General features: G+C 47.1%; 1 long non-coding RNA gene across 1 annotated transcript in view; it reads left to right on the top strand.

Annotated features, from left to right (window-relative positions):
• LOC121031636 (uncharacterized) overlaps positions 1–13,779 on the top strand; it is a 130,364-nt gene extending 116,585 nt beyond the window's left edge. The window contains exons 5-6 of the long non-coding RNA XR_005790813.1: positions 9,591–9,728; positions 13,450–13,779. This is a non-coding gene — a long non-coding RNA (uncharacterized LOC121031636). The remainder of the gene's footprint in view (positions 1–9,590; positions 9,729–13,449) is intronic.
• The last annotated feature ends 310 nt before the right edge of the window (positions 13,780–14,089 follow it).

The raw sequence follows: 14,089 nt of genomic DNA, 5'->3' as shown, positions 1-14,089 counted from the left end.
CCCAGTCAGAACTGCTCAAGAAGTAGGTTTCTTTATGGCTAGAAGAGGAAATTGTGCAAGGAGTAAATGTGAACAAGCAACTATCACTAATTACTTGCTGCACATCCCAGGAGATCCTTCAGGAGGGTTCTGAAACGGAAAGGAGGAGGGAGTAATAGCTAACAACTTCTGCTGTTTACCTCGCGTGGGTCTGTTAGCAGGCAGTTTTCCCTTAGCTTCTCATACATCACTCTCTCACTCTCCTCTTCACCCCCCACTTTTACAGGCATTTGGGGGCTTTCCCACTGTGTCCAAAGAGTCCCAGCTGGGCTTTATCACTCTGTCTGGTTTCCGGCATCCATGGTCTTGTATCCCAGAAGGCCCTTCTACTGAAGGGATCCCAGATAAAGGGGAAGTATCAGAGAGGATCACCCAGCTAGTTTCCAGAAGCAACTTCATAGTGGCTCAAGGCACTTGAGCCCCCAATGGAGGAGGTTCAGGCAACTACCAGGTGGGCAACATCCCCTTTGAGTTACACTAAGATACCTTGTCAGAGTCTGGTTTCCCTGGCGAATCTGCACTTTTGTGAAGGTGCGTTGTCTTGATGACATTGTCTGTGTGTCTGTGTAGGTGGGGTAGGGGTGTGGGTGGAGGAGATGTGCCCGAGAGGAGAGGCAAGTCCAGGCTCTGCTGCTGCGCTGGGACTGCCAGTCTCTGCTCATAAAGGCACTGGAAGTGTTTGCTGCTTTTGTTCTGCTTCCCAGTCATACTGGCTGGGTTAAACCAAGATCCACTAATTCTACGAATATGTGGAAGACTCTTTGAAGACAAAAAGATGAGCGGGGGGAATAGTAATGACCAAAAGGTGAAAAAAAAAAAAAGGAGCAGGGTTATTTTCTTTCCCTGGAGGAGCCTTTCCGTCTTCGGGGAACATATATTGGTGTCCTACACACAAGGTATTGGGATTCTTAAAGCAAAATACTGTCTGCTGAGCCATGTAAATTACATCGCTCAACAATGCTCCTCTGTAAGTAGAGTTTTGCTTTGAAAATACTCAAAGGGGATGGGAAGATAGTTGACCTGTGGGTTATAAACAAAAACATTTTCATTTTTCATTAATATTGAATAGACTTTCCCAGCCCCCATTAAGTAGGCACTACGGATAGTAAAAGAATACTGGTAGAAGCAATGCTAAACTCTTAGCCTATTCAGGGTACCCACATGTTTTGACCTGGGCTTATGAGTGAATGAATGATGACTTGGAATAAACATCACTTTTGTCAGCTATTCAGGCACCAAACCTAGAGGGGGAAAATCTTTAGCCTTTGAGTTAAGGAAGTAAAATTGTATGTGTTTTTATGGAGGGAGGGGGAAATAGACCTATACAGTAGGTCAAAACAGTTGTTCTTCTCTTTAAAAAAGAAAAAAAAAAAAAACCTTGGGACCTCTGCTTAATTTTGATTTAGTCTGGTCCTTTACATCTACCTGGGCTCATATTGCCTATGCATACTTTTAAGTCCCAGGAAATCAATGTTTGGAGGAATGTAATTCTTCACAAACACAGATTCTCTACCCAAATCGTCACTTTTGTCTTTAGGTGAAAGCAAGTGCTATTTCAGGTAATCATAGTCCTAGGAAAATGATTAAGGCCTGCTGTCTCTTTATTCAGGCATCTGGCTCCTTAACACCATAAACTAAAGCATGCCTTGAAGCACAGTTTCTGATAAACACAAGGATTTTTGACATCGGGACAAACACTCCTGTTCCTACATGCTCTGCATAATTGGACAGCAGACAATGCTCCTTTTCTTCCTTATGATCCTCTGTATTGCTGTGGAAATCTGAGAAAAATTGTGATAATTGCTATGATTGTGCACTTAACGTTCCTAGTTCAACAAGGATGAGGAAAGAGTAGCAAGCTTTGTGGCTTATATGAAATCTGGTAAAACCTGGCATAGATAGTGGCCAGTTTTAGCCATTGGTACCAGGTACTACAAGGTTCAGTTGTTGAAAAAACACATTTACCGAGGAACTTCTACCCTGACAAATTTCAGGTAATCGTTTCATCTGCGTTTGCTGGAAAGGGGCTTATCCATGCTCTTTGGATTCTATTATGTGTGGTGTTCTAACCAAGCAGCCCACTGCTTGTGAGAAGAGGCTACAAGTCAAAAGACACAAACTGTGGTTCGACTGGCTGCTCCCCCTGCTCTAAGTGGAAAGCTCTGTCTAGGACCAACTAAACAATTTGTGGGGCTCATTACAAAATGGAGATGCTGGAGGGGTGGGGGAGTGGCCGCTGGGTGGCTCGGTCGGTTAAGCCTCTAACTCTTGGTTTCGGCTCAGGTTGTGATCTCACAGTTCGTGGGTTCAAGCCCCAAGTCGGGCTCTGTGCTGACAGGGTAGGGCCTACTTGGGATTTACCCTCTCCCTCTCTCTCTCACTTTCTGTCTCTCTCTCTCTCAAAATAAATTTAAAGAAAGAAAGAAAGAAAGAAAAGAAAAGAAAAGAAAAGAAAAGGTTCCTTGTTGAAAATTTATTAGGAATTTTAAAGCAGTGACAGCAAAGATGTAGATCAAACATGGGACCCTTTCAAGCCAGGGGCTGTGTGACTCACAGATCATAGGCCGGTGAAGCTGGCCCTGGCTCTGACCTTCCTAAGTGAGAAGATAGGATAGGAAGGGAAGGACCTTAATCCTCTCCCACACACAGTTGACAGTGTGTGCCAAATGCTCCCAAGAAAGAGGTGATGTTCCACTGAGGGCCCAGGGATCCACTCTTCCTGCCCTTGGTGGGGAGGAGACAGAGCAGCCTGAGTGATGACTGGGACGCCTTCGAGATCCTTCTGATCCTCCGTGTGTATAAACCTGGAAGCCCTTATCCAAAAGGGACTCTAATTCTAAGATGCCACACTTTTCTTCACTACTCTTCACAAACTGAGAATCGTGGCTTTACCACTTAATAGCAGTTATGACCTGGAGCTGGCGGTCTGTCATCTCTGAGACTCAGTTTCCTTGTTTGTGAAACGGAGCTAATACCTCATGGAGTGGCTGTGAGGATTATATTAAACAACAGACGTAAAGGGGTGCAAAATGGTGCTTAGTAGAGTTCCGGGCACATGGTCAACTCTCAGTAAATGGGGTTATTATCACTATTATTATGGTAACCCCTTGCTTTTGGAAAAGTGTGTGTCGGAGAGAAAAGCACTCTTTGTGTACTACCCACTCAGGCCCCGGGGTGACAACTCGGTTGAAGGCTTATGCTACCCCAGTAGGCCTTCTCTGACTCTTTTTTTCCCAGCTTCCTCCAGCTTAACTCTTTTCAAATGTAGAATCTTTTGAATATGATGAAAGTCCACACACTAACAAAGCCACTGCTGCCAGCAAGGTCACCCAAGGAGAGGCAGTCTTGTCCTCTGGGCATGCAGAACAACATGCATTTATTCAGGCGGGGAGGCTTGCAGGCTGCGCTGAGCCCCGGCTCAGATTGATTCCCTCTTACGGCCTCTTTCCAAGCCAGGCTGGGAGGTGCTCCCTGGCTCTTTCTGAGGGAGGATGTGGCCCATGTAGTCATTCTTCCTATTGCCTCCTAGAGTGGACTGGGCATGGAGTTGCTGGCCTGAGTTGGGCCAAGGCAACCTTTTAGGGCAGTGGGCTGACTCTGTTTGAAACCTTCCCGGTGGCCACACTTGCTCCCTCAGGACTGAAAGAATCTCTTAGAGCTGGTGCACCTCCCCTCCCCCCGCCCTCAGACTTCCCCTTGCGGGGGCTGTCTGTGGGAGCAGACTCTTCTGCCTCCATAGCCTTCAGGACGCAGTCCTCCTCAACAGGAAAGAATGCTTCATTTCGGCAAAGGGGACTGTGGTTTTAAATTATTTGCACCTTTGCTTTCGTCTTTTGGAGCAGATGGCCGAGTACAGACTCCGTTGAGGGACCTTTGGCCACAGCAGCTTTGTCAGAACAGAAAGGAAACTAGCATTTGTCAAGTACCCTCTGGGTTCCTGGCACTGTACTAGGGTTGCCATTATTTCTTCTCAGGAGGTGGAAATTACTATCTCAATTTTCTGTCAGTGAAGAAACTGAGGCTGTTTGGGTATGCTACTCAAATGCGCGTAGCTGGTAAGAGGTAGAACCGGCATTGAAACCCAGTTCTGACTTAGGTTTCTCTCAGTTGCTGTTTGTTGCCTCTGTAGACTGGCATCCTCAAATGGGAACATTCATCTGAATGTATGGGGACGCGGCTGGAAGGCAGACACATGTTCTGTATGCGCAGACAGGGAGGAGCAGGGAAGGGCAGAGCTTGGTGGGGTGTCTGCGCTAGTAACATGTGCGGTATTGGGAGGGCCCAGAAGTCCCTAGAGGGCTCTCTGCTGGCATTTGGCTCTCATTAGAAGACAGAGTGAACATGAGGTTCAGAGAACCTTGGGTACTGCCTAGATGTATAGCTTCTGCCATGATTAGCTATAAGAAGAGAAGCAACTAAAAGTAAGTATCAGGATAGTACTACCCAGAGACATGGTAGAAAGAGATCTGTAAAATCCTGTTGCACATGGACTCAGGAGGATGTAGAAACCAGCTCTTTAAATTATTTTTTAATGTTTATTTATTTTTGAGAGAGAGAGAGAGAGTGGGAGAGGGGCAGAAAGAGAGGGAGACACAGAAGCTGAAGCAGTCTCCAGGCTCTGAGCTGTCAGCACAGAGCCTGAGGCAGGGCTTGAACTCGCAAACCATGAGATCAGGACTTGAGCCATGTCAGATGCTTAACTGTCTGAGCCACCCAGGCGCCCCGAAACCGGTTCGTTAAAAATGTGGATGAAGAGCTGAGCCAGATACCCCACCGACATCTCCGGCAACATTGCCTTTGAGGCATCCTGGTAAATGGGGCTGGGACTCTGTGGTAGAGATTCCTTGGGCAGCTTGGCATGGCAATAGGTAGGTTCCTAGAAGACCTGACCATGCCACCATGAAACACATTTCACTCTGCTTTAGAAGAAGGCTCCGACTAAGGCCCACTCCAGGCCCCTCTCACTGATGGGAGTGGTGTCCCTGGGCTCCTGATATCTCCTAGGGTGGGTGGGTTGGACTGGGAAGCTGACAGGGCTGCTGTAGGTGGAAGTCCCTAGCACTTAGCAGCTCAGAGCTATAAGAAACAGGGACTAACACTTCCATTTGAGCTGTTCCATGGTTATCCCAGGGTGGGGATGGGTTTGGTGGAGGATGGGAGCATCAGTGGGATTTAAGAGTGATGGATATTTATTCCTGACCCCCCTGATGATGACAGTCTCCTTATTATGCACACTCATAATACAAGGAAAAAGGTATCATGATTTGTTATTTCACATTTATTTGTGCAATTCTTTGAGTGACGTATCTTCCAGTCAGTTTGTTTTTGCTCATCATTGATTCCCAATGCTTAGTACATTGCCTATCACATACAGCAAGTGTTCAAATAAATATTTCTTCAGTGAATGAATTAATGAAAAGTTTTGAAAGTACTAGAAGTGAAGAAAGTGCTTCAGAAATAGTTTTGCACTGCCTTTCTCAGTTCTGCTGATTAAGTTAATGGCAGATACCATAATTACTGGAGTTCCAGATAAGAATCCAGAAAATGCTATCTTTTGCAGTGTCATAGAAGGACCAACTTTGTTCCTCTTCACTTGCTGGTGATACACTTGTCTTTGAATGAGATGAGGCATGGGGGCAGCCAAGATGCCCTTTTGCCATGGCTCTGGACTTAATCAGTTATAGGTCCCCCACTGGAGGCATGAGAGTTACCAGGAAAAAGCCAAAAGAAGTAAAATAGATCTTCAGGCTCTGCATGGGAAATCAAGGTTAAGGCAAACTTTAGAAGGCTGCAGGTAGGAAGATTTGGAAGTTTTTTGTGTGGTTTGAGGAGATCTGAAAGGCTAGCCTGACCAAAAGACAGATCCCTTTATTAGCCTATTTGGAGGTTCACAAATGTCTATGTTTATGAACATAGAATTTAAGAGTTTGGGTTAAGATTTGACTCTTGAGGAAGTATAAACATTTTCCTGGGTGAGGTATGTGTGAATCATGAGCACCCTAGGAGTATGGAAGCATGAATTATTTTGATAAGCTAGCCAGCTCTTATTGACTGAGCTGAGGTCTTGCAAGGGCCAGAAGGAAAGTGATAGGTAAAGTTGAGAGGCTATTGGCGTGTGGGGAGTTTGGGGGTTGGTTGGAGTTAGGAGGAGAGGTTTTGAGGAGGGTGGTCTCGCAGAATATTCCTGTTGGGGTCAAGTAGGCACTTGGCAGAGAAATATTGCCAGGGTCCAGGCACATCCCTGGGTACACTCAAGCTGGATATTTTGAGGTGGAGTTTAATAAAGAGGCTATTACAAACGTGTGATCAGGGTAGAGGTGAATCAAACCACGGACACACCTTGGGACAGGCACTAACAAGGAGCCAGGTGTTCCACTCCTGGCCTGATGGAGCAAGGGGAGAGAGCAGTTATTGGACCCTGGAAAGGCAGCTGTAGGAGACACCACTTATAAACCGTGGTGGATTAAAGACAGTCTAAAATTCTTTGATAGTCCTTTCATCAAAAGTGAGGTCTGTGTTCTCTCCTCTTGAATCAGAGGGGTCTCTGTGACTGCTTTGACCAAGATCATGGTGGAAGTGATGTTGGCCCAGTTTCTGGGCCCAGGCCTTAAGAGATTGGGAGCTGCCATTACTTTCCTCTTGGACCACTCACTTTGCTGGGAGGAAGTCTAACAGCCCCAAGGAGAGGCCCTTCTGGAGAACTAAAGGTCTCTGTTAGCAGCCCTGACTAAGTTCCCCCAGATGATCAGATGATAACCAGCACCAACTTGCTAGCCATCTTGGAAGTGGATTCTCTAGCCCCAGTCACCCTGCCCTGGCCTATTCCACACGGAAGAGAGTTGAGTTGCCTCTCTAAGCCTCATCCAAATTGTAGGTTCATCAATAAAATAAGTGATTGTTATTGTTTTAAGTTACTGTTTGAGGTAAGTTGTTACCAATGGACACAGGAGTATAAATATATGTTATGGCCTCCATAGAGGCACTCAGATAACTCAAGGTAAGCTGGCAGGATAAACACTCTGACCTCTCTCTCCTCCTGCCTACTTATTTACTGCCAGTGACCTCCAACTGGATGAAACCAATGAAAGCCTGAGGACAAGGAACCTATTGATATTGTCCTTATAGGTCAGCACCCTGGGGGAAGTGTGAAGGGAGATATGGAGGGACAAATGGAAGACATCCAGCAAGGGTACCTGGCAATTTGAAGTTGATATCATGGCGTTGATCCTGTTTGATAAAACTCAACTGCCCAACTCAGCAGAACACAAACCTTAGAAGACGAAGGCCAGTGTCAATTTTGGAAGGTAGCCAGATACATGATCAATTAGAAAGGAGAAGAATATGCTTAAGACATTTCTTAATCAGAAAAGTAAAATCTAGTAATGCCCTATGAGTGCTGGCCCCTCAGCTCAGGAGCAGGACTGCGACTGGCCTACTCATTCCCCAATTTCCTAAGTGGCTGCCTCAGGGGAGCCCTGGGGAGCCTGATACCAAGTGGAGGAGCTGGATTTGCCTTTATGTCCCATAAAATAAATATTTGGGCTTCCAGGGAAATTGGAATAATCTGGGAAAGGAAGAGTGAGATACTTTCCCAGGGCTGGAAGCCCCAGAGAGGCAGGTAAACCCTGGGTGACCTGGACAGAATCAAGACTGATATTGCCTAGCCGGTCAGGGGCATGAGGCAATGAGCCCATCCCTGGAGCGGTGTGCAGACAGGGAGGAGCCTTTTCTGATCTGCCTTTAGGAGGGGAGGAGGGCTACTCCCTGGGCTTCAGGGCCAGCCCCAAAGCCAGAGTGGTGCTTGCCACTGTCTAGGAGGAAATCTGCAAAACCCAATGAGCGGAAGCTTTGGAGAATTGCCCTCGCTTAAGAGGGAGGTGGTAGAATGTGATGGTTAGAGCTGGGGTTCAGGAGTCTAGCTGCCTCGATTCAAATTCTGACTCTGCCCCTTGCTGCCTGTGTAACCCTGTTTAACGCCTCTATGACTCCATTTTCTCATCAGTAAAATGGAGATAGCAGTGCATACGATGTGCAGCTTTTGTGAAGGATAAAGGAGCCCCTGACACACACGTAGGGAAACGGTGGGATGAAGCCGTTGAAGAGAACAGGCTCTGGAGCCAGGCAGCTGGGTTTGAATCCTGACTCCACCAGCGACAATATGCATGACGTGGGGCAAGAATCTCTGTGTCGTGGTGTCCTTTTCTGGGGGGGGTAATAATAGCATGCACCTCCTTTATTTGGCTGTCATGGAGACTAATGAATTCATCTAGGTGAAGGGTTTAAATATATTTTTTTAATGTTAATTTATTTTTGATAGAGCACAAGCGGGGGAGAGGCAGAGAGAGGGGGTGACAGAGGATCTGAAGCAGGCTCCGTGCTGACAGCAGCAAGCCTGACGCGGGGCTCGAACTCATGAACTGTGAGATCATGACCTGAGCCAAAGCCAGCTGCTCAATCGACTTAGCCACCCAGGCGCCCCTAGATGAAGGGTTTAGAGTGGGAGGTGGCTGCACTTAGGGAGCACTCCCTCAGCTGTGATGATCAAGATGCCTTCTCCATCCCTGCGTGAGTGTTTGGGGCCTACAGTAACAATATTTGCATTCTGCTGGAAGCACTAGCTAGAGGGAGAAATCCATGAGCTCAGTTCAGATTTAGCAGGAGATCCCTGACTGCCCTGCCTCTGGGCGGGTGGCTCTGTGGGTAGTTGAGCTGTCTGTTCCCTGACCTTGTGGTCACACGGACTTCTTTGTTTTCTGCTCTGTCCCAGTCTTATCTTAGCTTCGAGGCTGTCCACCAAAGACATTATTCCTCTCCCACTACCCCCAGCGGCATTCTCAGACCCAGCTGGGCAGAACAGGGCTGCCGCGGCCAGTGTGGGGTGACTGATGGCTCACCGGGAGCGGGGCTTCCCTTCTGCCCTGGGGCCTGGTTGTGGAAAGAAAGCAAATGAAAAATGGCGGCAATGAAGAGGATTGTTTCTGGTGGACAACACTTCTTTGCTTCCCAGTTAATGATGTGACTTAGGCCTAAGACGAAGGAGTCTGGAATCTGAGCAACCCGGTTGTCCTCCCAGCTTCTGGAACCCACCTGCGATACTGCCATTCTCCTGTGCCTCAAGGATACCCTTCCTTAAATTAAGATCTTGCCTTACAAAGGCCTCATCACGATTTGCCTGTTCCTGGGTGGCTTGCTCTGATAGACTCAGGGGCAGGATGTGGCTGAGACCCACAGCAGCTAGTGGTAAATGTTCCAGAACGCCCGCAGGCAGGAGAGGAGACACCATCTTGGCCCATGCTGACAAGCTGGAGAAAGTCACATTAGTAGTTAACCTCCTGGGGCCTCTTTTTATAAAATGCAGGTAACATGAACTGGTTTGGGGAAGTGACCTGAGGCTAATGAAATCCTTGGAGAAAGAGCTAAGGAATATCAGGTGGTGGTATTTATTGTGTTGACAGAACAGCAGTGCTCGTCAGATCTTCTGATTTTAAGGCCTGAGAGTGGTCATCCTCAGGTGGACAGTTCTTCCCGCTTCTACTCCTCCCTCCTTTCAGCCCCAGCCCTTCTCTGAAGATCAGGAAGATTCTCAGGAATGGTTGCCCCTTGGACTGGTGGAGGAGCAGGAATTCTGGGAAGAGAACCGTTCCAGGAGCCTGGCCTGCCCTTGAGATACAGTGAGTTTTCCTCTGGAGGTGAGTCCTCTGAGAGCCCAAAGAAGGCTGCCCTCATGCTCCTCACCTGGGCTGACCTGGAAAAACTGCAAAGCACAATTCATGCCGTTTCTTTGCTCTGCCCTCCCTTGCTTGCTCGCTTTCCTTTCCTTTCCAAAAAAAATTTTTTTAATCTTTATTTTTGAGAGAGAGAGGCAGAGCGCAAGCGGGGGAGGAGCAGAGAGAGAGAGGGAGACACAGAATCCGCAGCAGGCTTCAGGCTCTGAGCTGGCAGCACAAAGCCCGACGCAGGGCTCAAACTCACGAACCCAGAGATCATGACCTGAGCCACCCAGACGCCCCTGCTCTGCCCTTTCTGTAAAGTGTCTTTCCTCCGGAGCGGGCAGAGCGCTACTGTCCTGGCCTCCAGCTCAAGTATCGTGTGAGGAAAGACGTAGTACAAAGAACAGCAAATAAGCTTATAGCTTCTAACCTCCAACCAAAGAGCGTGACTGCAAAAGAGAGCCTGCAACATCCTGCTAAACTGCAACTTTTGCAGGTAAAATTTTCAGTCAGCCACCAGAGGGTGCCCACAGAGTTCTCTGAAAATGACCAAAACCTGAAGAATTAGGGGAGAAAGACAATTTCCAGTGCATGTAAGACCAAGACAAAATAGAGCTCGCCCACACCTGACTCGAACAGATACACAGGCCAGCTGAGGAGCCAGGAGTTTGCAGCGGGGAGGAGAGCCAGGGCGGGAGTGATAGAAATCACCTGAGTTTTAGCTAAACAAGTTGCTTCTTGATTTTCAATTGGCAACTGCAATAGTACTTTGAGGATTGGCTCAGGGTGCATGTTCCTTCTTTGGCAAAACTCCCTTCCCCACCCTTTCCCCATCCTTGTGTACAAAGGAAATGCAAATCCATGTAAATATTAGCCTAAGCCACAGGCTTCTTGGAAGGTAAGGTGCTGCCCCTGCTGCTGCTTTAAAAAAAAAAAATCCTATAATGCAACTGAAAAGACAGATTTTCTGAGCCACTGCTCCTGCACCAGGGGGAGGCTTCTGAAAGAAGAAATGGAGAAGCCATGGCTCTCTGAAGAGAGGGCCTTGTGTGGAGCGTGCCTGGAATGAGAGGAGCAGAGGGAGGCTCCTACACTCTCCCCGGCGGGGTCTGGCAAGCAGGCGGTGCCTGGCATCCCTGGATCTCCAGGGCCTGGCACCGTGACTGACACACAGTAGGTGCCTGTGGATGTTTGTTGAATGACTGAGTGAAACGAATGGGAAGTAAGCCGGAGTGGGTGGGTCACTGCCTGGGCTGGCTGGGAGCTTTCACAGGGTGAGGGGAGAATTGGGAAAGGGGTGGGTGAGGGTGGAAGGTTAACTTTCCAGGGAGGAGAGATCCCGTGTTCTGGTTTGCCTCTGCCTCAGGCCTTTTCTGTGGACGTCTGAGACTCCAGAACAAAATGTTTTGACTTTATCCTAAGGCTGGTCAAACCACCCAGGGGCCCCCCCAGGGGCCCCATTTATTCATATGGCCTACTCATTCACAGTTACTGAGTAGTGATGGGGACCCTGGCCGTAACCCTGTGTCCCCACTCAAGGTACCTAGTCTCCTTTAGCCATTCCTTGGTGAACTGGGTATGTAAATGTTGGGGGGAAGTGAGCCCATTAAATACTGGGAAGGGGTTTTGGCTCTCTGGAAACCCAGCTAGTGGGGAAATGGGCTTAGGCCTTGGTTCCTGGGCAATTGGGCCATTGATCTTTCTGGACAAGTGCGAGCAATATGTGTATATATGCCGTGTGTGTGTGTGTGTGTGTGTGTGTGTGCGCGCGCGCGTGCACGAGGCGTCTGCAAGCATGAGTATCGGTTGCAAGAATGCCTTGCCCTTGATGTAACAAATTACCACAAGCTGGATGACTTGAAATAACAGAAGTGTATTTTCTCACAGCTCTGGAGGCCAGAAGTCTGAGATCAAAGGGGCAGCAGTGTTGGCTTCTGCCGGAGGCTCTGAGGGAGAATCTGTTCCATGCTTCTCTCCTATCTTCTGGTGGCTGTCAGTAATTCTTGGTGTTCCTTGGCTTGTAGATACATTGCTCCATTCTCTGCCTTTGTCTTCACATGGTGTTACATGGCTTACAATTCTCTGTTTCCGTCTCTTATAAGGACTTGTCGTTGGACGTAGGGCTCTCCCTGATCCAGGATGATCTCACCTGAAGACCTTTACCTTAATTACATCTGCAAAGGCCAAATAAGTTTACATTCTGAGGTTCTGGGTGGATATACCTTTTTGGGGAACACCGTTCAACCCAGTACAAACAAGATGCAAATGTGTTCATTGTTGGATTACTCTACTGGTGGACCATGTGTGTGCTTAAATAAGCAACAAACAGGGATACTGAGAGGGAGAGAGACTGATTTTGTTTTTGAAAGAATTTGATATTTCAAAAAAATGAAGTCCTTGTGGAACAAATATGATTTAAGATAGTTTTAAATTTGAATTTTACACAGAAGTGGGAGAAAGAAAGCATATTTTCCCTGCCTTGGTCCCTAAAGATGTTGATCAATGTAATTAGTGAATTATAAATAGTTCAGTATGGTGACAAGGTAGAATGTGAAGGAGTCTTTTAGTTGGCGGTGGTTTTTTTTTTTTTTTTTTTTTAAAGTTTATTTATTTTGAGAGAGAAAATGCATGGGAGCAGGGCAGGGGTGGAAAGAGAGGGAGAGAGGGATCCCAAGCAGCCTCCCGGCATCAGGCTGTCATTGTAGAACCTGATGTGGGATTCGATCTCACAAACCGGTAGATCATGACCTGAGCCGGAATTAAGAGTCGGCCGCTTAACCGACTGAGCCGTCCAGGCACCCCATGTTGTTGGTTTTATTCTGTTTTGTGTCTTGTCTTGCAATTATTGAGGCCACTGGTGACCTTAGCGGGAGCAACCGCCAGGTCCTTAACCATCCTTGGGTTGGGGTTGAGGATTGAATGAAAGTGAGAAGATTGTTAGTGTGGTTATCTTTTTGCAAGGAGCTTGATTGTGAAGTGAGAGAAGAGACATAGTGGTCTCTGAGATGCGGTCTGTGACCTTAGAAGGTTAATTAATGATTTGCTATTTGTGCTTGCCACAATTAACTTTAACTGTTGCCAGAACTTCTTAGGGATGGTATCCACTGATGACATCTCTGAAAGGGTGCAAACTGAGGTTGCTGTCTAGCCCAAAGCTTCCCCTCAGGTGTGCCTTGGGTAAAGCAGCGGCTCCCCACCAAATTCAACAGCTTGACAGAACCTCAGTGTGCCAGCCCAATGCCCTCTCTGTCCTTTGTACAGTGTCTCGCCTGCCTGGCTGTTCTTCCTCCATGACCTGCTTATCTTTTAAAGCTCAGCTGGAATATTCCCTGTTGATTCTACCCTTCCCCCTTGAAGTTGCTCATTCTTTAGAACCCCCATAGCACCTGTAAATTACATACATAGCACTTTTCATGATCAGCATTATCAGCACCAATGACCTGTTTCCATTACTACTCGAATCCAGGTTGTGTGCAGTAGATGTATTCTTCTAAGCAGCAATGTGCCTTAGAGGAAACTCACCCTGCCCCAGGCGAAGGGTGGGTCTGATGGGCCTGAAGGTAATCACATTGCTGTTGCCAGAGGTTGATTCAGGGATGGGCATGTCACCCAATTCTGGCCAATGAGACATGGGAGACTTTTGAGAAACGTTTTCTTGCTCCTAAGCGAACAAAAGAGATGTTGTCTCTTCTTTCTCAAGGTCTTGTCATGTCTGGAAATATTGAAGCCATCTTGCCATCACCTTGAGGAGTTGAAGCCTGAGGATGGCAGAGCAGAAAGACGGTAAGAGCCTAGATCTGTAATCACATAGCTGGGCCACTGAAACTGCCTACCCAGCTCTCTGCCCCTTAAGAATTACAATTATTGCAATTAATGCATTTCCTTATTGTTTAAAGATGCTTGAATCTGTTTCTCTGGCTTGAGGCCAAAAGCATCCTAACTGAAACAACTTGCCATATAATAAATATTTGTCAGTTATAACTTGATTTTAAAGTGATGGCCTTCGAAACAAAAGAGAATGTTGTCTGAGTTCTTGTCATGCACTAGGATTTGGAAAAGTAAAATACGGTATTCCCGTGGCCTTCTCCTTAGAGGCCCAAGGTTATTTCATGTATTTGACTATGCCACTCAGATGGTAGAAGCAAAATTTCTTTTTCTGGAAGATTAAGAAAAAATTGGTCTTGAGCTATTTGAGGGAAAGTAAACAAAGTTATAAGACCCAGAGAAGAAACCTCATTTCCATTGGATCACTGACCCAAAGGAAAGTCTCTTTGGGGAGATACATAAGTAAAGCTTTAAAAATTGAAGTACAATTAATTATAGTTCACTTTGTTCTGTTT

The sequence above is a fragment of the Herpailurus yagouaroundi genome, unplaced genomic scaffold, assembly GCF_014898765.1.
Source record: "Herpailurus yagouaroundi ecotype Mexico unplaced genomic scaffold, PumYag 141, whole genome shotgun sequence".
NCBI classification, from domain to species: domain Eukaryota; kingdom Metazoa; phylum Chordata; class Mammalia; order Carnivora; family Felidae; genus Herpailurus; species Herpailurus yagouaroundi.
The sequence above is the reverse complement of the archived record's forward strand: the minus strand, read 5'-3'. Positions and strand labels throughout refer to the sequence as shown.